Here is a 23928-nt window from a genome sequence, read left to right on the forward strand (position 1 = left end):
CTCTTGACTTACTTTCTGTGACTCAATCCTTCCTAGATATCAGATTCAGTTGCTGGTCTCTGCCCCTTTACCTCAGTGCCTCTAGTTGGTTACTACCATATACCACGAAGGTTTTTCTTTCATGCAAACAGCCTAAACCATCCTTTGGTATTTTCCTTTTCCCCTGTCTCTCTCCATGCTGATTCTCTACTTGCTGGGCTTCCTCTTATTCACCGAAAAGTCTGATATCTCCCTATGGGATCTATTTGACTTGTACCCAATCATCAGTCTGACCTGTCTTACTGTTGCCTGAGTTCCAATAATTCAGGAGCTTTGCTCAGAGGCTGAAGTTGCCTAAATCTTGTATCAGTTTGAGTGGGGTTATCACTATCTCTGGTTTATTCCTAATACAGTTTAATTCTGAGGACAATAAATCTGGTGCTCTTTGAGTTGTTAGTCAGGCTATATTTGCTATTTATTTAGCTGAGCGGAGTCCCCAGGTCCCCTCCCCAAGGCACAATTGGCTATGCTGAAATAGATACATAAGTTAATGCTCTTACCTCTGTGGCAATATTCCCCTACCACCTTATTTATGTTGACTCTGGCATGTCAGCTTATAAAACCAAAGAACCTTTGCAATAAAATAATCTTGCAGAGGTCTGTCATACCTGTAACACATAACCTTTTTCACAACTTTTAGAATGTCCACCCTCTCTAAGAACGTTAGCATTCTATAACATAGGCTCTTGGGTCATGAAGATTCATCTTATTTCATTCTCTTCCAAAAGAAATAGAACGTGGGTTGGCATAAGGTAGATGTCGAATGTTTATGTAATGACATAGTTATTTTAAGATTCCTGACTAGGAAGCAGCTTGTTGCTGCTAAAAAGCTTAAAAGAACACCCCAACCTGCCAGGACAGTCTATTAGCAAAATGTCATTTTAGCATGCATGATGTCTGTGTGTGTACCTTTAATTACTGAAGTCACAATTTATTAATAGGTTTGTTTAGCCGCATGTTCTGGACAGGCCCCAATTGGAATGAGTGCATTTTTCCTGCTGAAATTATCCCAGTTCCAGCCTACTGAAAGCAGAATAATCAGCTAACCCTGATTTTTTTTTGTGGTCCACTCAGATAACCAATAAATGTTTAATGGAGTATGAACTGAGGGTCCACTAATAAACATGTATTTTCTACAACAGTGATTCCACATAGTGGGTAATGCATATTTATTGATTGGTTTTGAATTCTGACCTGATTCATTGGTAATTCATCATTTGTGTAATTACGGCATTGTACACTAATAATGGTACAATATTTTAAGTGTTGAGTATGTGTCAGGCACTATCCCAAGTGCTTTTCAAGTATTATCTCCTTTGATCCTCACAAGCCTATCAGATTATCAGATGGATTAGGTACTATTATTATCCTCTGTTTAAAGACAAGGAAACTGAGGCACAGAGGGATTAAATGACAGTACCATGGGCACTGACAATGCCTCTGCCTTGCCTGATGTAATTTAGCAAAAAAAACTCAATCCAAATTGCACGGAGTCTCATCATAAGGAACTTTGTTCTTCCTTTCCAGTAGCTATAGAGAGAGGTGGATTTGAAGAAACAGAAATGAAATGAGCAGGACAGGTAACATCCGACTGAAGAAGTTTATGAACTCTTCTTATAAACTCTCTCTGAGAGGATACAGGCTGATAAACTTATATGTGTACAGATGTGTATATGTATACTTATACATATATTCAGTGTTCATAATACTTATACATACATGCAAGTGTATTGATGATGTTACAGATTATGTGTGTATTGACGTTACAGATTATGTTTGTGTATATGTACGTGTACACCAATCCACTTGCAAGTGTGTATAGGTATTATAAGTAAAATAGACAAAAATCCTTGCCCAAAATAGGAAAATATTTAAAGATTATACAACTTTACCTAAATAAAGGAGGCTTGCCTTAATAAGCCAAATGTAGAATTCTAAGGGTTTGTAATCAAAACAAATGAGACTCATTCAAACATCCTTGAGAAAGCTTCAGGCATTGGGACCCTGGTTTTGTGCCTCCTTGAAGCTGGCCTGGAAGTGTCCATGGTCCCTTTGAACTGACATTTTTGTGAATTTATAACTACAAGGGAAATTGAGAACAGCATACCACCTTTACCTGGGGAGGGAGTGTTTGCATTGCTTTTCTAAAGCACAGTCTATGACTTTGGTGGCTCTGGAGAGCTCTAGATATTTTTTTCCAGTTTGAAAAAGCTGAAAGAGTTACCTCTTCAGCTTTTCGGCAACACCTGTTTATATGGGACACCTACCAATGCTATTTGTATATGGAGACATGTTTTTTCATGTCTGTACTGTGTGTGCTCCAACCAGCATCCTTTGCCTATTGCTGCTGCTTGTATATTGCAGCCACCCTCTCTTCAGCTTTAGTTAGTCCTGTATTCCATCATTGTCTGCACAGCAGCCTTGTCACAGCCCACCAAGCACTGAGGATCCCCTTCTGATGTCACACGTGACTGGATTATTTTGCCTTAAATATTATTCATGTAGCTGCCTCCATGGTAGGGAAGAGGGGGCACCTACTGAGAGTCAACTGTATCTTCTAAATTTCTCTGCCCAAGATTCTTGGTAGAAATTGACTTGACTCAATTGTCTCTGAAAAGAAGGAACAGAACGCGCATATATCTATGCTATTTGCTTTGGCAGTATTAGGTATCAGTACTGTTACTTAGTTTAAAAGTCCCCAAAAACATTAATGCCAAATTGTTAGGTCATAAAAGCCAGAGAGAATGAATATGTTCAACCACCGGCCCTCATAAATGCTCAAAATAATAACATTGTGCTCTAATCTCTAATTTTTGCATGAGCTTCCATAGCAAAACTTCTTCAAGTTCTTTTCAAACTCTGCTTTCAACTCTTTGACCAACCCTCTGGGGTCCCTTGGATTAAATGAAAAATAAACAGCACAGAGTAAAATCATACACACTGGAATCCAAGTGCTTCCTGTGAACAAGGATTGATTCTATTGGATTGCTCACAGGACTACTACAGTTCTATTGTTCTTTGAAAACAAACAAACTGCAGTGAGCTATGATGACACCACTACATTCCAGCCTGGACAACAGAGCAAGATCCTGCCTCAAAAAATAAATAAATAAATAAATAAATAAACAAACAAGTATGTTATGTGGAAGCAAGAGATCTGGAAGCATTGTTGGAACTATTAAAGTGTGGCCTAGGAAGCAGTGAGAGGTCAGCTCAAGTTTGGCTCATCTTTCTCAGGCCACATTCCTCTAGGCTGAGAGCAGACCTAAGAGGAAAACACAATTGCATGTTTGCTTTTGGAGCACAGATGGACAACATAAAGCCATATGTCTTTATTAGCAGCCATTGTGAAGCAGCTGGAAGTGGAATGGGGAAAGACTGTCATTACCTTTCATTACCTGTCCTAGGACAGGGCATATGATTCTGACACAAGTGCATGGCTTGGAAAGAGATGTCAGAGATAGATAGAAATCATTACATGAGATGTGGTCAGCCCTCCTGACATGGAAACTTTATCCCTTTCTCTAGATTTGGGAAGGGCATTAATCAAGATCTTGGTGGGGGAAATCGCTGCTGTTTACCAAGGCACCCTCTGCGCTGGACCTGTTTCCTGTTATTGGGTCATGTTCTGCGATTCATATTTTATTGTTTAAGCTGAGGCAAGGCCAGGGCAGTCACAGTGTGACTTTTTCACTAGGCATCTCATGGTGATTATTTTCCTGTTGTGATAAGGGAGTTGAACCGGAGGCAAATGTCTGGCTGCTCTATGGATTCCCAGCTTCCATGTGATATCCCTGGAATTAATGGTAAAGAAGCAGTGGGCATTGAGAGTTACCACTGACTCCCTTGCAGCTGTCATCATGAATTGGCTCTTCTCTTTTCACCCTGATGGTGGGACACAGGTGGGCGTGAGTTCACTGGGCACATGGTCAGAATGAGCATGGGGCTCGCCCAGTACAATATTATAAAGTTTCTCCTTTGTTTCCTCATCCTCCAATTTTAGAACTCCCAGCTTCCAGGCCCACACAGTTTTGCTGATCACGAATGAAAACTTGAAGAACATCCATCTCTTGTGTGAGTAGGAAGAGAATTTATTAAAAGTTATTCATGTCAAAGTGCTAGTAATTTTAGTCCTTTCCAGGAGCATTTAAATTTTTGAGGAGGCTATCAGGAAAGGGCAATGATGATTGCAAAGGATCATTCAGTAGTGATCAAATTTTAGGCACTGGAAAGAGAGAATTTATTCAGAATAGGTCCCACCCTGATTATATGGCTAACTGCTTTGCTTGCAAAACCAACTATAAAGTGTAGGACTGAGAAGTGTTTTTTCTTAATTTTGTGTTTTTCATCTCCCTTTTCATTTACACTTCACAGCCACATTTCTGCTCTACTTAAAAAAACAAAAAACGAAAACAAAAACAAATTGGAAGCCAACAATGGAAAAGAGGGACCAGGAAGACAAGAAGTGAACATCTTAAAGAAAGATATTAAGTGTCTAAAGGCATGAAGATGACTTGTGTTTATTTGGGAATAATCTAGATGCTTTGCACCTGGAGCAGAAAGAACGCAATTAACGGTGAAGGACTTCTCCAAATGATGAGAAAAAATTCACAGTGTGGGCCTACTCTACATCTCTGAAAGGAATAAGTCAGCAAACATCCCTAAGGGCCTACCTTTCAGCTATTTGTTTCACTTATTCCACTTAAAAATTTCCAAGGGACTTGAGAGACAAGATCTATTTTGAAAGTGCAATTTACACTCTCAAGGTGTCCTATATTAGCTAGCATGTTAGTGAAAAATAAGCCAACCAGTAGGAAAGAAGATGACAATGAAATGAGAGAGAGTGTGGGCATAGATATTAATATTAAATGGGTCAAGTTAAAGTTAAATTAATTCACTGTCTTTTATGCTGTATGTTAAACTGGCAATCCGTGAAAGTTAGATGCACAGAAATAATGTTCAGTCTTTCGTTCAAAGTTTCCACAGCATTTCATCTGGGTAAAGACATTACACTCAAGATGTGAACATTTTTAATAAAGGAAAGAAGACCTGTGCTTAAAATAAATTTTTTTCTCATTATAAAATAATACCACACGCTCCTTTTAGAAAAACAATAAGGACAGTATAAGAAAACAATTAAAATAACAATAATCTTACTATCAAGTGATAAGCACTACTAATATTTTTGATTCATTTTCTACAATATCCCTTTTGATACATTTTCTATACTATCCCTACATTATTATAGTATTCAAACAATAGCCCACTTAGTATTCTTTTATTACATGTTAAGATTGGTCCTCATTTTAAAAATATTACAAATAAAACTGATTTGTTTTACAACTGTCATATGCTTACTTATTACTATATCAGGTTTAAAAAATTATTTTCCACACAACATCTATTTTATCCTTTTTTCCAATTCATGGTGCATGTTTTTCTTATTAAGCTGGAATTGTTCTTCATGTGTTAAAGATATTAACATTTGTAATATGTGTCTCAAATGTACCCCCAATTTTTCATCCATTGCTTAAATTATGATGTCTTTATTGATTTGCAAAAGTTGTCCAAATGTATTTATTTTGATGTTTCTTCCATTGCTTTTGAAAGTCCTTCATCACCCTGAGGTCAATAAAATATTGGTCAATAAAATATTATATTTTATCCTCATTTTGAAAAGTATGCATGACATTATTGCTTGTTGTTTTTAAAAGACAACAGAGCATAAAGTAAAAGAAGAGATTGCTTTGTGTCCCTCCTGCCACCTTCCACCAATTCCTGTCCACATATGCTCTTTCAAGTTTTTATAATTCTACTGTTTACATTTCACTTTTTAATTTCAGACAAAAGTTATTTTGTTATATGGTCTGAGGTGACAATCTAACTTGAGGATTTTATTTTTTTCAAATAGCCAATTTTTCCAACACCATTGTTGAATAATTCATTTCTTCTTTCTTGGTTTGTAACACGCCCATATTTTTTGAGTTACAAAGACAGGAAATTCACGATGACATTATGCAACAAAAATAACCTGCTTTCAGTGCTTGAATACACGACTGGCTAAGCACGTGGTTATTCATACACCTACACTCTATGTGGAGGCAGAGCATGTCACTGTAGGGCAAAAGATTGGATTGTCCATTTTTAACACAATGTTCTAATTTGCTGAACCACACAAGTCTTTAATTTTTCAGTTCAGTTCAGTTCAATTCAACTGACTTAATTTCAACCACTGTTTAGTAATGCGTATTATGTGCATTCACTGTAATATGTGAATTCGGGTTGATCCAGTTTTGGATTTCAATCCAACCTATGAATAAGTAAGAAGTTGAACAACTTGTCTAATAACTCAGGCAAAAACAAAATAAAATCGTCCAAACAATTCTGGAGAAAATGGAGGAGGCTTTGCTGAAATAATTTTACATGGTTAACTTTTGAGTTCGAATTGATATGTTTTTAGGGCCACAGGGTGTCTTCATCTTCTCATCTCCAAAGCTGACAATAACAAATTGTCCAAGTCATTTGGATTATGCCATGGGAGCAGACTGAAACCTCAAAAGCGCATGATAGAACAAAATAAATAAATAAATAAACATACGTAAGTCAAAGAGACACATTCCTTTCCCAGTATAAAAACACAGGAAGACAAAGATGCCTGCCATTCTCGGATAACTACTCATAGTTTATCAAGGACAGAGGAGTGAGCAGAAACAACATTCTTATCACAGATGCCATATGAATATCTAAAATAATCATGCCCACAAATATTCCATTTTACTTGTATTTCTATTGCTTATCTCTTCTTTTCATCATGTTAGTATTCATTTTTTCATAGTATGATATAAAAACAACCTGATGAGATTATATATATATATAGAGAGAGAGAGAGAGAGAGAGAGATTTTTGGTTCCTATTAGAGAAAACAAAATTATTCATATGATCCCATTAGGTTATGACAGAAAATTGCTGACAGGATGGAAATGTACCAAAGATGTGTTTCTTCTGTTTGTAGTTACACTGTCATTTTTCTTTATTACTTCTGACATGTTGCCTATCACACCAGGCACAGTATAGGAGACTGGGGAATGCTATTTGAAAACCTCACTCCTCCAGGGAGTTCAGAAGTACCTGCTAATTGCCTGACACCATTGTATTTGCCTTCTCCCCATTCTATTGCTCTCTCTGATTGGAATCTCCATAGGGCAAGATTTTCCACAATCCATATAAGAGTTTGAGTTTTTCCTTTTTAGCTTATTCCACAGCCTCATTGTTTTCAAATTTAGTTATGAAAGCATTTTTTAAAACATGATGTGCTTTTAATTTCAAACATTCAGCATAGTTATAATTTTACATTCATTTGTGTGAATATTTGATTGATTCTGTAAATTAGGTATGGAGAATTCAGTGTATTTTCACACCAAGGTACTCCCAGTTCCTAAAACAGTGTGCAATATGGGAACTCAATAAGTATTTATTGACTGAATGTTGAATGAACCAATTATACAAGAGCCATTTTGCTGCATAAGAAGGGAGACACAAAGATGCATGACATATTGTTTCTATTCTCAAAGTACTTACAGTAGAACTGGGAGCCATGACAGACACAAGATTAAATAGGAAGACAAGCCAATAATACAAGAGATGTCTTTCAAAAGTATAGAAAGTATCCAATTAAAGGTACCACAGTCTGTGCTTGTGTCAGCAACAGTATTCACCAAATGAAACACTCCTACACATTCCTCAGCTTCCCTTGCAGTTAAGGGGCCAAGTGACTAGTGCTAGTCAATAAAATGTGAGTAGAGTTTTGTGTGTATCATCCAGGTGGAGGCTTTAATAACCAGTGCGTCTCTATCTTGCTCTTCCTCTGCTAGGGCAAACTTGGAGATCATGTGTTCTTAACTACATACCTAATGAGATAGAAGTATCTTGAATGTCTGAGTCAACACTTGGAGGAGTGGTGCCCTGTAAAGGCCCTCAACTTACCTGTTATGGTTTGAATATCTGTCTCCTCTGAAATGTGTGTTGAAACTGAATTCCCCATGTAACACTGTTAAGAGGTGGGGCATCTAAGAGATGGTTGGGCAGAGCCCTTATTAATGATTTAACCCATTCCTGAATGAACTGATTAATGAGTTATCATGGGAGTGGGTTAGTTATCACTAGAGTGGGTCTGTTATAAAATCCAGCTTGACTCTCAAACACCTTTCATGTCCTGTGATGCTTTCTGCCATGTTATGATGCAGCAGAAGGCCCTCACCAGAAGCTGAACAGATGCAACCACCCCGTCTTGTACTTCCCAGCCTCCAAAACCGTGAGCTAAATAAAATATTTTCTTTACAAATTATTCAGTGTCAGCTATTCTGCTATAGCAATAGAAAATGGACTAAGACACTGCCTTAGACTGTGATGTGAGCCAGAGATAAACTTTTGTGTTAAATCACTGATTTGCCTATGCAACAGCTAGGGCAAAATATATTAATACAATATTGTCACAGTTTCAGAAGGTTGGAAGGTCATGAAAAGCTTCTGAAGGTGGTGAATTAAAGCTGGATTTTGAACAGTGTTTAATAATTTTAATAGTAAGTGATAAATTAAGGCAAAGCCCAATGATATTTTTGCAGACATAGAAAAATAATTCTAAAATTCATATGGAATCTCAAGGGACACTGCATAGCCAAAACAATTTTAACAAATAAAAACAAAGTTTAATGTCTCACATTTCCTGATTTCAAAACTTATTACAAAGATGCAGTGATCAAAACAGTGTGGTACTGGCATAAAGACAGATATACAGATAAATGGAATAAAATATAAAATACAGAGCCCAGAAGTAAATGCTAACTTTTATGTCCAATAGATATTTGACAACATGTCAAGGCCATTTATTTGGGAAGGACTGTCTTTTCAACAAATGGGGCTGTGAACACTAGCTATCTACATGTAAAAGATTAAAATTAGACCCATGCCTTACATTGTATACAAAATAAATGCCAAACAGGCTGGGCACAGTGGTTCACAACTGTAATCTCAGCTACTCAGGAGGTTGAGGCAAAAGAATCACTTGAGCCCAGGAGTTTGAGGCTAGGGTGAACTATGGTCACACTACTGCATTCCAGCCTGGGTGACAGAGCAAGACCCTGTCACCAAAAAAATAAATAAATAAGGAAGGAAGGGAAGGGAAGGAGGGAAGGAAGTGGGGAGGGAGGGAGTAAGGCAGGAAGGAAGGAAAGAAAGGAAAATGGATCAAAGACCTAAATATGAAAGCTAACACTATAAAATTCAGAACAAAAATGTAGGAAACAGCTTCATAACATTGAATTTGATGATGATTTCTAAGGGATGGCACCAAAATCACAGGTCTCAAAGTAAAAACAGATAATAAGATCACATAAAAACATAAAAACTGCATCACTGGCTGGGCACGGTGGCTCGTGCCTGTAATCCTAGCACTTTGGGATGCTAAGGCAGGAGGATCACTTGAGCTCAGGAGTCCAAGACCAGCCTGGGCAACATGGTGAAACACCATCTTTACTAAACATACAAAAATTAGCTGGGCATGGTGGCACACACTTGTAATCCCAGCTACTCGGGTCAAAAAAAAAAAAAAAAAAATCCACAAAAACAACAGCAACAACAACAACAAAAACAGCTCACGTAAAAACTGCTCCACTATCAACAGAGGCAACTCATGGAATGGGAGAAAATATTTACAAACCATATATCTGATAAGGGGTTAATATCCATAATATATAAAGTACTCCTACAACTGAACAACAACAAAGAAACAAACAAGAAAATTAAACCATAGGTGAAGGACTTGAACAGACATATTTCTCCAAAGAAAATATACAAATGGCCAAGAACCATACCAGAAGATGTTCACCATCACTACTTATTAGAGAAACAAAAATTTAAAACTGTAATGAGATAACACGTCATACCCTTTAGGATGGATACCATCAAAAAGCAAAAACAAAACAGAGAAAACAGTGTTGGTGAGGATATGAAGAAACTGGATCCCTTGTGCTCTATTGGTGGGAATGTAAAATGGTGCAGCCACTATGGAAAACAGCATGGAAATTCCTTGAAAAATCAAAAATAGAATTACCATATGTTCTAACAACTCAACTTCTGGATACGTACCTAAAGAATTAAAATCAGGGTTTCAAAGAGATATTTGAATGCCTGTGTTTGTTGCAACACTATTAATAATAGCCAAGAGGCATAAGGAACCCATTTATATCCATTGATGCATAGAGAATGTGTTAACCTGTTCCTGTGTTGTTGTAAAGAAATACCTGAGACTGGGTACTCTATAAAGAAAAGAGGTTTATGGCTAACACAGTGAAACCCCATCTCTACTAAAAAATACAAAAAACTAGCCGGGTGAGGTGGCGGGTGCCTGGAGTCCCAGCTACTCGGGAGGCTGAGGCAGGAGAATGGCGTAAACCCAGGAGGCGGAGCTTGCAGTGAGCTGAGATCCGGCCACTGCACTCCAGCCTGGGCGACAGAGCGAGACTCCGTCTCAAAAAAAAAAAAAAAAAAAAAAAAGGAAAGAGGTTTAATTGGCTCATGGTTCTACAGGCTGTACGAGTACGGCACCAACATCTGCTTGGCTTCTGTTGAGGGCCTCAGGAAGCTTACAATCGTGGCAGGCCAGTTTGGGGAGTAGTCATGTCACATGGCAAGAGCAGGAGCAATAAAGGGAGGTGCCACACTCTATTAAACAATCAGATTTCATGTGACCTCAGAGGGAGAACTCACTCATTATCACCAGAACAGCACCAAGCCATTCATGAGGGATTTGCCCTCATGACCCAAACAGCTTAGGCCGGGCCCCACCTTCAACACTGGCAATTACATTTTACCATGAGATTTGAAAGGGACACACGTCTAAACATTATCAATGGATAATGAAAATGTCGTGTATACATACAATGGAATACTAGTCCGCTTGGAGAAAGGAAGGAAGTTCTGACAAGTGTTACAACATAGACGAACCTTGAGGACATTATGCTAAGTGAAATAAACCAGTCACACACACACAAAACATGGTATGACTCTACTTACATGAAGTACCTAAAATAGACAAATTCATAAAGAGAAATTAGAATGGTGGTTACCAGAGGCTAGCAGGAGGCAGGGAATGGTGAATTGTTTCACAGGTACAGAGTTTCAGCTTTTCAGGATAAAGAGTTCTGGAACTTGCTTGCACAAAAACATGAACATACTTAACATTACTGAACTGTACACTTAAAATGGTTAAGATAATAACTTTTCTGTGTTTTTAAAGTCATAATTAAAAATTTAAAAATTAAGGCAAGTGGTTTTTAATCCCCTCCTCTGTTTCAGATATGGTATTAATTTTAGCAGAGAGGAAGAATGAAATATCCCTACTCCCAGGAAAATAAGCTCCCTGGATGCATAATCCAGAGATTATATATCATTGTAGTTGCACTTTGTGGCTGAATTTAGAAAACTCTAGCCTATAAAATTATAGTGTGTTACTAACCTTTGGCCGTCAATGAAATGACCAGAACAAAGGCTCTAATGACTATGTTATCAGGAAACTTATCTGAATTCTCCATTGTGCTCTCCATGTGGACATATTTTTTATAATCAAAGTTCCCATTGGCTAGAGCTGGAGAGGATCTGGGCTCTCCCACTGGTGCCACTGCTGATGGCATGTGTAGCTGGGCATTCCCAGCTGGTGTTCCTCGTTTATAAACAAAGATGGCCAGCTCATCCACATTGCTTGTGTTTCCTCATGGCATAATTTACTGCTACCTGCTGCACAGGGAAATGTTTCTCTGTATGTGTTTATGTGGTACTGACTTCTAATTTTTACTCTATACCTGTTTTCTAAATTGTAACTATTAAAACATGTTTAAATTGTGGAATTAATAAAACTCTATTACTAACATTCCAAAGACAGCACAAGCCAGATATTTCAATTGAAGGAATTTAATAAAGGGAATTCACTATAGAGTTGCTGGAGGGGCTGAATATAGGTGAGGTGCTGCTACTCTTAGGGTCATAAAGGGAAAAGATTGGAGTCCAGACTGACTAACAGGTGCGAGCTAGAACTATGAAGAAAGTCTGGTGGGAGCTGGGACCATGACATGGGCTAGAACTACAATGGAGCTGTTGGAGGTACTACCTGAGGGATGAGGAGGTGGGCCTCTCTCCCCTCCCACCCTCCAGTTTCCACCAGTGCTGCCCATTGATTTAACCTTAATGGAAGCCAGTGAGCAAGAGCATCTGGGAATTTAACTTGTAGAGATTAGTTCTCCACAGAGCAGAATGAGGGAACAAAGTGTGAATGGATCTGACAGCCAACAGGCAAATGACCAGTACAAACAGCAAATTTCAAAGCCATGTATTTATTTATCAGGATTACAATTAGGTATGCTGCCTCCCCTGTAGATAAGTAACTACTTGGGACCAGGGACAGAGATCATTTGAAAGACTCTTTGGCAAATAGTTAATCTGACTATACTTAGACCCGAACTTCTTCACACAAGCAGATCAATTGTTTTTTAGTGAAGTATTCAAATGCAGAAACACTAAGGACTTAAAAACCAAAAATTAATTAGGGTAGGAGGAAGAGACAGTGAAGCAGCCCCCTAAAAATGGTCTTTAGGGTAGAAACACTTTATTTGGGAAGCAAAGTGCTAGATTCAGTAAAAGAAACCACTCAGTGTCCCTGGTGAACGATTTGATCCTGGCGATCAGAACCTTTACTTCAGCCAGCAATAAACTCTTAGAAAACAGAAGCTTCGAGGTGTGCCCTCCTGTTCTGCATGAACAAGTTTTCTGGTTGAACATGCTGAACCTCTTAAAAAATTCAGAACAACTTTTCTCAGCTTTTACAAAGGGATTTCAATCATATGAAGAGAGGAAAACACACCGAGTCATAACAGTGACATCAAAATGCTTTAAAAATTGACTGAAAATGTGGTTGCTTTTGTTTGAGAGTGGCAAATCAAAGAATGGGACGTTGGGTTCTTATCTCAGAAGAAACAAAGGAGGAGACCCTGAAAAACTGAACTTGAAGAGGAAGAAGTGGAATTATGCAAGTCTTCATAATGTTGGTGAAAACTGTTAAATCTTTGTGAATGGTTCTACAGAAACTGCCTGATAGGAATGGTGTGCGCAACTTCTAGTCTAATGGATCTCCTATCTTGATGTCCTTGACTCCCAGCTTATCAGAGTCTTTAGTTTTCCTCTTTTTAATTTGCCTCTTAATGTCAGAGTTTAGCTGTAAAGATAAAATGTCTAAGTTCCTTGTAGTAACGTTTCTAAGGAATAACATTAGTACTACAAGTAATGCCTCCCTTTTGGGGGTGGTGGGGGAGGGGAGCGGGTGTGCGTGTGCCTGTGTATTGGTGATAGCTATAAAATAGAAATGGAACTTAGGAATATTTTTCCAGCAGTGCCCCACTATCACTGTTCAGCCCCTACAGGCTGCTCCTGGAACACCAAGTGATGTCTTATTGAGTCTTAGATAAACAGCAACTGGCAAGATACCTGGAAAAGTATTTCAGCATGAAAATAGTTTTAGGTCAAACGAGGCCTGGAGAACTGCAGCTTAATTTGATCCATTGCAGAAAGGAAACAACAAAAGGCTTTTAGGTATTTGGTAGCACAGGTCCCACCAGAAAGTAATATCCAGCACTCTGGGTCAATTCAATATTTAATTATATCAGTTAAGAAGGGAAATAATCAAATACAGGCTTTGTGCAAACGCTCTTTCTATATTTAACTCTGCATGCCATGAATCTACTAGATAGGAAAATTTGAGTTTAATAATATTTAAAAGCTCTTTAAAAGAAGCACCATCTATCCCTTTATAGGGACTTGCATTTTAAAAAACAGAAAAGCTATCTCTTGGGGGCTTAGTGGGAGTTGAGCCGCCTGAGATCTGGACAGTTACTCAGGAGATACTATGTGGAGATGAGAATGATAGCTCTGTCATTAAAGTAGAAGGAGCTGAGCCTCACAGGTACACACGCAGTGCGCCTTGTACCCATCCACGCCATTAGCAAGGCAACGTGAGAGCAACGCATCTATTGTAAATCATTCTGAGCATGCGCACGGTGTGAGCATGTGCAGCACTGTCAGAATGCAGGGCCTTTCTCGCTTATTTTGCACCTTTCAGACTGCGCCTCTGGGTGCTCATTGTAACCTGACTTTCTTTGCAGGAGGAGAGGAATGCATTTCCCTAGGGACGCCCCCTGTTTCTTGATTCCCTTTAGGTATATGTATTCCTGCTTAATCCTCACGTCAAATCTGCAAAATACTTGATGGGGACTTGAACTTTTTTTTTTTAAATTCCCAGAAAGGCAAAACCTTATCAGTCTGTTGGAATATTGCTGCAAAACCATGTTTTGAACGGGTGTGTTCTGTCAGATTGATTGGAGGTTTCTGGCTGGAATGTTTAATTATCACCTAATTAAGACAGGCTTTCGTTAGTCTCTTTTTTGTATGCCTTGAGATTGCCAGCGGCAGGGTAAGCTTTGCTTGACTGACAGCTGTCAGTGGCCCATATGGAAATGACAAATAATGTGACAGGATGAAGATAAAAGGTTTCACCTCGACACTGTCCTGTGCCAGGACTCCTTTTCTCCACTCCAGGCTTTTAAGGTAGATGCCATGGTTATGTGCTGCGTTGACTTGACTGTTAGAAGGTTGCGTGCTGGACAATGATTGCAGTGACCCATCAGGCCATGCATGATAATTAAGATGTTAAGCTGTCTGGGTTGACGGATCACTTCACTGGATGATCCACTGCTCTGCCCTCAACCACTCAGATGATCAGAAACAATTGATTCCACTCAGAGGAGCCGAACCTGCCTTCTCAAGCCACACCTAGTGTATGGAAGATGTTAAAGATAACAACTCCATAGGCTCTTCTTTTGTAAATCTGGTGTATGAGGTCAAATGGGGTTTTCACAGGCCCCAGGAGGGACAAATCATCGATTCAAATTTTTTTCTTGTTTCATTCATCCTGCCCAGCACTCCATTGTTTTGTTTTGTTTTGTTTTGTTTTGTTTTTTAAAAAAACATTAGCTTTTGCCACATTAATCACCTACTTGGAGGCTGCTGGAATAGTGCTCATTGCAGGCTGTAGAATTCAACCCAGAGTTCCAGGCTGCCCAGGCACCGTCGTCAGACTATCTGTCCAGATGCATTTCCTCCTTCTCCATGAGAGGAGCTCCACTTTACAAAACTCTTTGCCCTTTGTTGCTTGAATCCATCTTCACCATTCTTATTTCCAACCTCGACTGGGCTTTCTTCCATTTCCTTCTCTTCTACCTGGGTGTCTTCCAAGAACACTCACTACAGTCCTTGCATTGACTGAAGTTTGGCTTTCTCTGGGGCCACAGATTCTCCTGGTGCTCAAAAGAGCAGAGGTTGTTCACTCCCTGGAGCCCAAGTGACTTAGGAAAGAAAAAGAGAGGACTGCCACATGTTCTTTGACCTTCATTGCCACTCTCATTATTCTTCTACCCTTGCAGAAAATCTCCATCTGTTTGGAGAAGTACTGCATCCTTCCAGATTATCTTCTACACTATGCCTTATTGTTATCTGGTGAGTCATCACCACTCTATCCCCCACACCACAGAATTTGCTTTCCGACTTGTGCTTTCAATTTCTACTAACCATCATAATAGGCATCTTTGGTGTATTTCAGATAATTCCTCTAATCACGTTCTGTACTCATTTTCCCTCTGACAACTCCAAAAGATGTTTGCCCTACTTTTGTTTCAGTAGCACACTTTTCTGGCCACACTCAGCCCTGTTCAATCTCTGAAACCTCTGCATGTCTCTTTGTCTTCTCATCTCAGTCTTTTACCACCATTAGACGTGTTCATCAGCTTCACGGAGTCCTCCAGACTTTAGACCCTTTAATTTTCACTTGAGTATCCAGCTTTTTTATCTCAATGATGGGTCACTTTAGTTGTTCGCTGGCTGATCACTTCAGAGAGATCTCCTTTATTTCTTTGTTCTTTAGCTACACTAATGTTTTAAGACACAACTTCCTGATATTCCAGCTATGTGTGCTGTTAGAGATAAATTTCTGAGCTTGAAAAAAAGGAAAATCTTTTTCCTTTTTTTGGAAAAGATTTTTTACGGTCAAATGATGTTCCATAACTCGAAACAATGACATTGCGGTCATGTCCTAAGAGTCCTTTTAGAATTTTTAATAGAAGATTCTAATGTGGCATAGAGGAATGAACACAGCTAAGAACCTGGAGGTTCTGTCTTTAATACCAGAGTCTTTTTATGCAGTCCTACCGAGATATCTATCCCTCTCTTCCTTTCATCCTACCTTCCTCTTTTCATCTATATCTCCTTCTTTACATTTTCATCTGCTTTTTCTGTCATATACAGTGATAAATCACTATATTGTTTACATCTCTGGGGATACAAAAACAGACCTTGCCCTCAAGGAACTTAAAGGAAGGAAGCCAAAGAAATTGTTTACTTTGGTGCTATGCAATAAGTGTAGCTGTAGAGGTGTGCGCCGCTACACAGAGAAGAGAGAAACCAGCTCTACCTGGGAGAGTTATACAGGCTCCAGAAAGAAGGTGGTTTTGATCTAAGTGCAGTTCATCTCCTATTACTTAGGGGATTGATCTATACAGGTAGACAAATCAGGCCTTTTATTCCAGCCCCCAAATAAATTTTGCTATGCTGGGTTGTTTCCTCTAGAATCAACTAAGTGTAAACTCACACCTTTTCTTTGAACTGTGGCAGCCTCACTGGGGGATCCCTGCAGTGATCCTGTGTTCAGCCACCTTTCCAGAGACAGGCCCTCACAGAAGCTCATCAGTATACAGAGCTTCTTCTTGAAGAGCGCTGTCCAATATGCTAGTCACCAGACATGGGTGGCTATTTAATTTTAAATACAAATTAATAAAACTTAACTGATATTAAGAATCAGTTTCACAGTTGCACTAACCACGTGCTAAGTGATTGATAGTCACTGGTGGCTAGTGGCTACCATATTGGACAGTACCTACTACAGATCATTTTCATCACTGCAGAAAGTTCTGTTAGACTGCTTTGCTTTAGAAGATGCTTCTTCCATTTTTCTAGTCATCTTCAGTTCCATCAGATATAACTTAGTGTGCTAGCCAGGTGTCGTTAGACCCAGTCAATGGGTCGGGTTTCTTTCATGCCTTATTCTTAACATGACACAGTATGGATGAACTTGCTGGACATTAGTATTCATATCCTTGAGGACATTATGCTATGTGAAATAAGTCAGCCACAAAGAGACAAATACTACATGATTTTACTTATATAAGGTATCTAAAGTAGTCAACACATAGAAACAGAAAGGGGAATTGTAGCTAGGTGAGGGGAAAATGGGGAGTTGTTCAGTGGATATACGGTTTCAGTATTGGAAGATGAAAAAGTTCTACAGATGTGGTGCACAACAATTTGAATATAGTAATACTATTGAATTGGATACTTAAAAATAGTTGAGATAGTAAATACTATATTATGTGTTTTTTACCACAATTTAAAAAAAACAGTGTTGCCATGTACAAGGTCAACTTACATATTCAAGCAAAAAAAGTAATAAAAAGTAAAATATAATTTGCAATAGAAAAAATGGATTAAATATGCAAGAATTAATCAAAAATTATTTGTATACCAAAACTTAAGACTAATGAAATACATAGACCATAATCCTATGAAATATAACAGTATTCCATGCTCTTGGTTGAAACAAAAATTTAAAAAGATATCAATTCTTTTCAAATTGAATTTTTGCGGAGTATTTAATAAACTTCCTCATAAACCTTTGGAAGAATAAAGATCCAGAAATACCTAAATCAACTTTGAAAAAGAACAAAGAGGGGAAACTTTCTCTACCTGATGTTAAGATAAACTACAAAGCCATGTTTATCAAAACAGCACTGCACTGTCACAAGAACAGACAAATACACCAATGGCATAGACTGGAGAGCTCAAAAACATGTCCATGAATATACAGGAAATGATTGTATAATATGATTAGTGCTGTAAATCACTGGGGCAAAGAAGAGATTATCTAGTAGTGTTGGCAACACTGGCTTGCCATATGCAGAAGAAAAAAATATAAGCCAGAATCCCTACCTAAGACTATTTATAAAGATGAGTGCATGATAGGTTAAAAATCTAAATGTGCAAGGAGAAGCTATAAAGTAAATGTGAGATAGTGTAGGAGTATGTCTTTGAGACACAGATAAGGACACACTTTCTTATTCGTTCTACCTTCTATTGGTTATCTCCCTACCCCACAAGTGCATAATCTTCTTTGATGCCACCTCCACTTCTCCCTGGCCTCTTACTGTGGGAAGGCCCTGGAGCTCAGTACTTGGTCCCTTTCTCTTTTTTATTCTACCTCACTTAGTGGGTTATTTTAGCCAGTCTCAAGATTTTAAATACCATCTCTGTGTTGAGAAATTTTCCAAATTTTAATCTCCAGCTGAACCTACTTGACACCCCCACATGGAGGTCTGATGAATATGTCAAACTTTGCAGGCCTAAGATTAAACTTGTAATCTTCCCTGTAAAATCTGCTGCGCCCACAGCGTTTGTCATTTCATCTCTAGGCTTCCCGATGCTTAAATCAAAACGTTTAAGTCTTTTTTGACTCTTCTGTCTGTCACACACAGCCCACCTTTAACCTGTCAGGGCATTGTCTTGGCTCTGTTTTCAAAGGTTTTCCAGAATTTCACCCCTGCTCCCACCTCCATTGCTTGGACCCTGGTCAAAGCCACCATCAGCCTCTTTGTGGGCTTGGGGAAAACTTATGTCTATTGACAACCGACATTGCAAATGGTATTGTCTCCAATATATGAATAGTTTCTCAAATTAGAGAACAAAAGAACCAATAACCCTAGAAAGATGAGCTAAAGAAATGAAGAAACAATTCATGGAAAAAAAGATGTAAATGGCTCTTGAACTTATGAAAAAGTGCTTGACCCTCCTCTTCATAAGAGAAATGCAAAATAAAATTACATTAGGTGATTATTATTAAAAAGTAAAAAATCCCAAAAAACAAAAAACAAAACCGATGTTGCCAAGGTTAGGGAAAAAAGAGAATGCTTATATACTGCTAGCGGGCATGGAAATTAGTTCTGTCACTGTAGAAAGCAATTTGGAGATTTCCTAAGGAACTTAAAACAGAACTACTATTCAACCCACCAATCCTATTACTGGATATATACCCAAAGGAATATAAATCATTTTGCCATAAATTATCTAAAAAGTGAAAGAGGGATAGAAGTTTGACTTATCTGAATATACCTTTTTGTGTGTGTGTGGTTTTGACTTTCCAAGTCAAAATACTTTGTATTTTACATAAGCATGAAACCAAATTTAAATTTAAAAAGCCATCACTACAACATTGGAAGGAAACAGAAACAAATAAATCCAAATTTTTGTTCTAGATTGAGGCTTTTTCCTGAATATTACCTGATAATTTCTTTCTTTTGGTTTATCTTTCTGTTCTCCTTTTTTTCTTTTCCATGTTTTTTTGTTTGTTTGTTTGTTTTTGTTCTTGTTTGGCTATGGTATTTTTACCTAGTTTCAGAAATTGTATTGAGTCTGATGTACTGTTTGGAGAATTTGGATTTTATTTCCACTGAATCTGAGACCAGTTTGTTTTTCCCTCACAGATACAGTTTGATTGCTGGCTACTTACAATTTGTAGTAAACATTACTAGTTGTCTACTTCTATCTATCCTCCTTTTCCTTAATAAGGGGCCATTGATTTTTTTTTTTCCCCATGGAACAATGTGCTCTGATAGATACAATTATATTTCCCAGCTTGATTTTTAGCTACTAGTCATCACTGAGATACATTTGCAAGTAATTAAATAAGGCTTCTGGAAAATTTTATTAAAAGATACAACTTAAATATGAGAAATTTTTTTTTCTTGCTCTTTATCTTCTTCCTTCCTGGAGTGTACATGTGATGGCTGGATCTTCAGCAACCATACTGCAACTTTGAGAATAAAAGTCACATGCTACTGATGACAGAAAAGAAAGAAGAAACTTGAGTGCATTATAAATTTATGGTTTTACTATCCTAACCCTGGATTACCTGCCTTTGGAATTCTTCCATGTAAAATATAAAGCTTTTGATTTTTAAGCCACTGTAATCAGGCCTCTGTTGCCTATAGTTGAAGGTAATTCCTAATCAATACTCTGCTCTATTGACTTCTTAGCAGTCTGAGGGATAGTGATATGGTTTGGTGGTGTCCCCACCCAAATCTCATCTTGAATTGTAGCTTCCATAATTCCCACATGCTGTGGGATGGACCCGGCAGGAGGTAATTGAATCATGGGGGTGGGTTTTTCCCATGCTGTTCTCATGATAGTGAATAAGTGTCATAAGATCTGATGGTTTTATAAAGGGCAGTTCCCCTGCACATGTCCTCTTGCCTGCAGCCATGTAAAACGTGCCTTTGCTCTTCCTTCACCTTCCACCATGATTGTGAGGCCTCCCAAGCCATGTGGAACTGTCAGGCCATTCAGCCTCGTTTTCTTTATAAATTGCCCGGTCTCAGATATTTCTTCACAGAAGTATGAAAATGGACGAATACAGATAGCAAAGTTAGAATCTTTAGCTGATGCAAAAGATGTCCTTGTTAGAATAACTGAGCTGTGCTCTGTCAGAGATACTATTCCTTTTCTTAACTTAAAAATATTATTTTTTTAAATTGACATGTAAAAATTGTATATATTTATGATGTACAATGTGATGCTTTGAAATATATACACATATGCTGTTGAATGACTAAATCAAGTTAATTAACATATGCATTACCTCACATATTTATTTGTGGTGAGAACATTTAAAGTCTATTCTCAGCAATTTTCAAGTACTTAGTACATTGTTTTTAACTATAATCACCATGTTGTACAATAGTGCTCTTGAAATTATTCCTCCTAACTGAAATTTTGTATTCTTCAACCAAGTGGAGATATTATTCTTTATCAGGATTTTATCTACATATCTAGGGGGCATGCACCATTACTGTTAGGGGGAAGCTTGCTCTTGCAATTCCTTATGTAACCCTGAAGCCTTCACTTCATCTGAGAGTCAGACCCATGACACTTTTTTCCATTTCTTCCTACAGGCTTGTTCCACCACCGGGTCAGAAGAATGAAAATTGCAGGTAACTATTCTGTGTGTTTCTCTCCAGAATGGTGGATGTTAGAGACCCTACTAAGGATTTGTGGAGTCACTAACGTAGTCTCTAAAAGGTGAGGACAGAGTTTGGAGCTGAACTATGCCCAACCTCTGTTTCACTCTCCAGAATCTCCTGCTTTCTTCCATGGTAGCTAGTCATTGAAGCTTATTTTGTTATGTCTCTTTATTTGTATGAATAATCATATCCTTGCATATCAAAGGTAACAGATTATCTAATAGAGTTTTAACCTACCATTTTAAACCAGGATCCATCTATATAGCCTTTGAAGTTCCATAAGTACTATAAATACAAAAAAAAAAAATTAAATCAATATTGCCCTTGTTTTTATTTAGTGTAGAGGCAAAATTTAATATGTAATATTGGAAAAATCTAATTTTAGAGTCTTTTTGGCTAGTGTATCCCCTAATGAATTAAATTAACAGTTTCACGGCATTCTTAATGGGAATGATCAGCTCTAATATGCAGCCAGGATGCAGTTATATGGTGATGCAGGTTGCTTACAGCCAGTGTCCCTTCTAAGTGATCAATTCCCTGCTATATTTGTTGTTACATATTTAGGATATCATCTCTGATGTTTCCTAAAAAGAACACCCAGAATGATAGTCAAAATATGTATCCAAAAGGATAATTCTTTGAGAGAATCAAGGAATAAGACGAAGCAAGCACATGTCTTTGTTATAGGACTTAACAGAGACTTTAATGTACTAATGTGATTTGGAAAGTTCCAAGTGAATAACTCAGTGACTGATAGGAGGGAGAACTTCCTTAGTTTTATTTGAACTCAGAGTCCTTTTTACTGAAGAATCTTTTGTGACTAGTAACCTAAAATAATCTGAGAAACACTGCCTTAAACTTTTAAAAATTTCAGTGAACTCTGAAATGTTTAAGAATGAAGAAAATAATGACCACAACGTTTTAGCACTACAAGTACTAGACAAAATATTTAGCTATGTTTTTCTTTTTTTGTATACCTTCAGCTTTTTCACACAGTTAAAACCTTTATTTATGTGCAGATTTAGATTTCAAAATATTCTCTGATATTCAGGGAGACACACTGATTAGTAGATGAATCTATGATTTTCCCCTCTGACCCACAAGTTCAAAGAGAACTTCAAAAAGAACTAATATTTGAACTATGACTAAATGTATTTTAAAAATAAACACACATACATACACATACTAATCAGAGACTTTGGCAACTTCTCAGCATATTTTAATTACAAAGACATTATAAGCTTCATATTAAAAGCAAGCATATTATTGATGAAATAATGTTCCTCTAGGGGAATCTGTGAAGCTGTAATATTAAGAATGAAGGAGGAAGGATGGGTACTGTCTTTAAAATGTAGTTGAGTGTATCCAATATCAAATATATATGTAAGTGCTGAGCAGTTCAATTTATTATCAACATCTCTATGATTAAAAATTTCCCTTCCATCTCTTTATATAAAAAAAATATTTTATGACCATGGACACTTTTTCAGCTTTCTCATAGTGGGTACTTTTGAAATTTGAATTCTGATGTTATTTTCCCCTTAAGTTTTAAATCCTCTTCAATCCATCCTCAAGTTAATGTATGAACTAATCCTGTTTCCCATGTGCCTGCTTTTCATACCAACCTTCACCCCTGTTACCTCATTCTGAGCAGTTTTTCAAACTATTCCTACATGCTGGCTATTTAATTGGTTGCCCATTGTTGTCTTCTCAAGTGGCAGGACTCAATAACTGCTTTGGCTTTGAATATTCTCTTACTCCTTTTGGTTTTAGCAACAATTTATTTGTTGTTTGTCTGAGTCTGTTTAGGATGCTATAACAAAATACCATAAACTGGGTGATTTATAAACAGAAACCAACAGAAATCGATTTCTCACAGTTCTGGAGACTGCGAAGTCCAAGTTGAAGATGCCAGCAGACTCAGTGTCTGATGAGGGCTGTCTTTCTGGTTCACAGATGGCACCTTCTAGCTGTGTCCTCTTGTGGTAGAAGAGATAAGGAATCTGTCTGATCCTCTTTTATAAGGGCCCTCATCCCATTCATGGGTGCTCTGCCACTATGAGCTAATCACCTCCAAAAAGCTCCATCCTAATACCATCACATTGGTGATTGGGTTTCATCATCTAAATTTTGGGGGGACAGAAACATTCAGACAATAACATTGCTCTTGTTTGTTTTCCAGGGCTTTATTTTAGAACCAGACTTGTGGGTCCTAACACTGTAAGCTCTAAATGCACAAATGAGATAACGTTCTCTGACTGCCCCCATCATGGGCAAAGGTCAAATTCACTAACTCTGCATGGGACTTTTCCCACGAAGCAAATTGCAATTTGCAAGTTAGAGAACTAGATTTATTAGAGAGACACCAAAATATGAATAACGGTTATTTCTTGTTGGTTATACTGGTGACTCTTTTTTTTAAAAAAGTTGTGCTTTTCCATGTTTTCTGAAATTTCTGCAAATTGTAATCTCTGATGTGGTCATCAGAAAAAAAAATCAATAAATGTCTTTAGTCTTATGAGAACCATGTGATAAATATCTTACCTTCAAAAGGCAGAAAATGCTTCCTTTTCTTCTTTCTCCTTCTGCTTCCCTCATGTCCCCTGTTGACTCCCTGCAGCCGTTCTCAAAATTAAATTTGATGATTTCTTATCAATAATTTACAAGGTAT

General features: G+C 37.8%; 1 long non-coding RNA gene across 1 annotated transcript; it reads right to left on the bottom strand.

The window, feature by feature from the left end:
* Positions 1-19987: 19987 nt before the first annotated feature.
* On the bottom strand, positions 19988-23452 carry LOC140709047 (uncharacterized). The gene is made up of 3 exons (XR_012089383.1): positions 23135-23452; positions 21495-21542; positions 19988-20075 (listed from the first exon to the last, which is right to left on the bottom strand). It is a non-coding gene; the product is annotated as an uncharacterized lncRNA (long non-coding RNA).
* Between the last annotated feature and the right edge of the window lie 476 nt (positions 23453-23928).

This window comes from Chlorocebus sabaeus, chromosome 18 (genome assembly GCF_047675955.1).
Source record: "Chlorocebus sabaeus isolate Y175 chromosome 18, mChlSab1.0.hap1, whole genome shotgun sequence".
Lineage (NCBI taxonomy): Eukaryota > Metazoa > Chordata > Mammalia > Primates > Cercopithecidae > Chlorocebus > Chlorocebus sabaeus.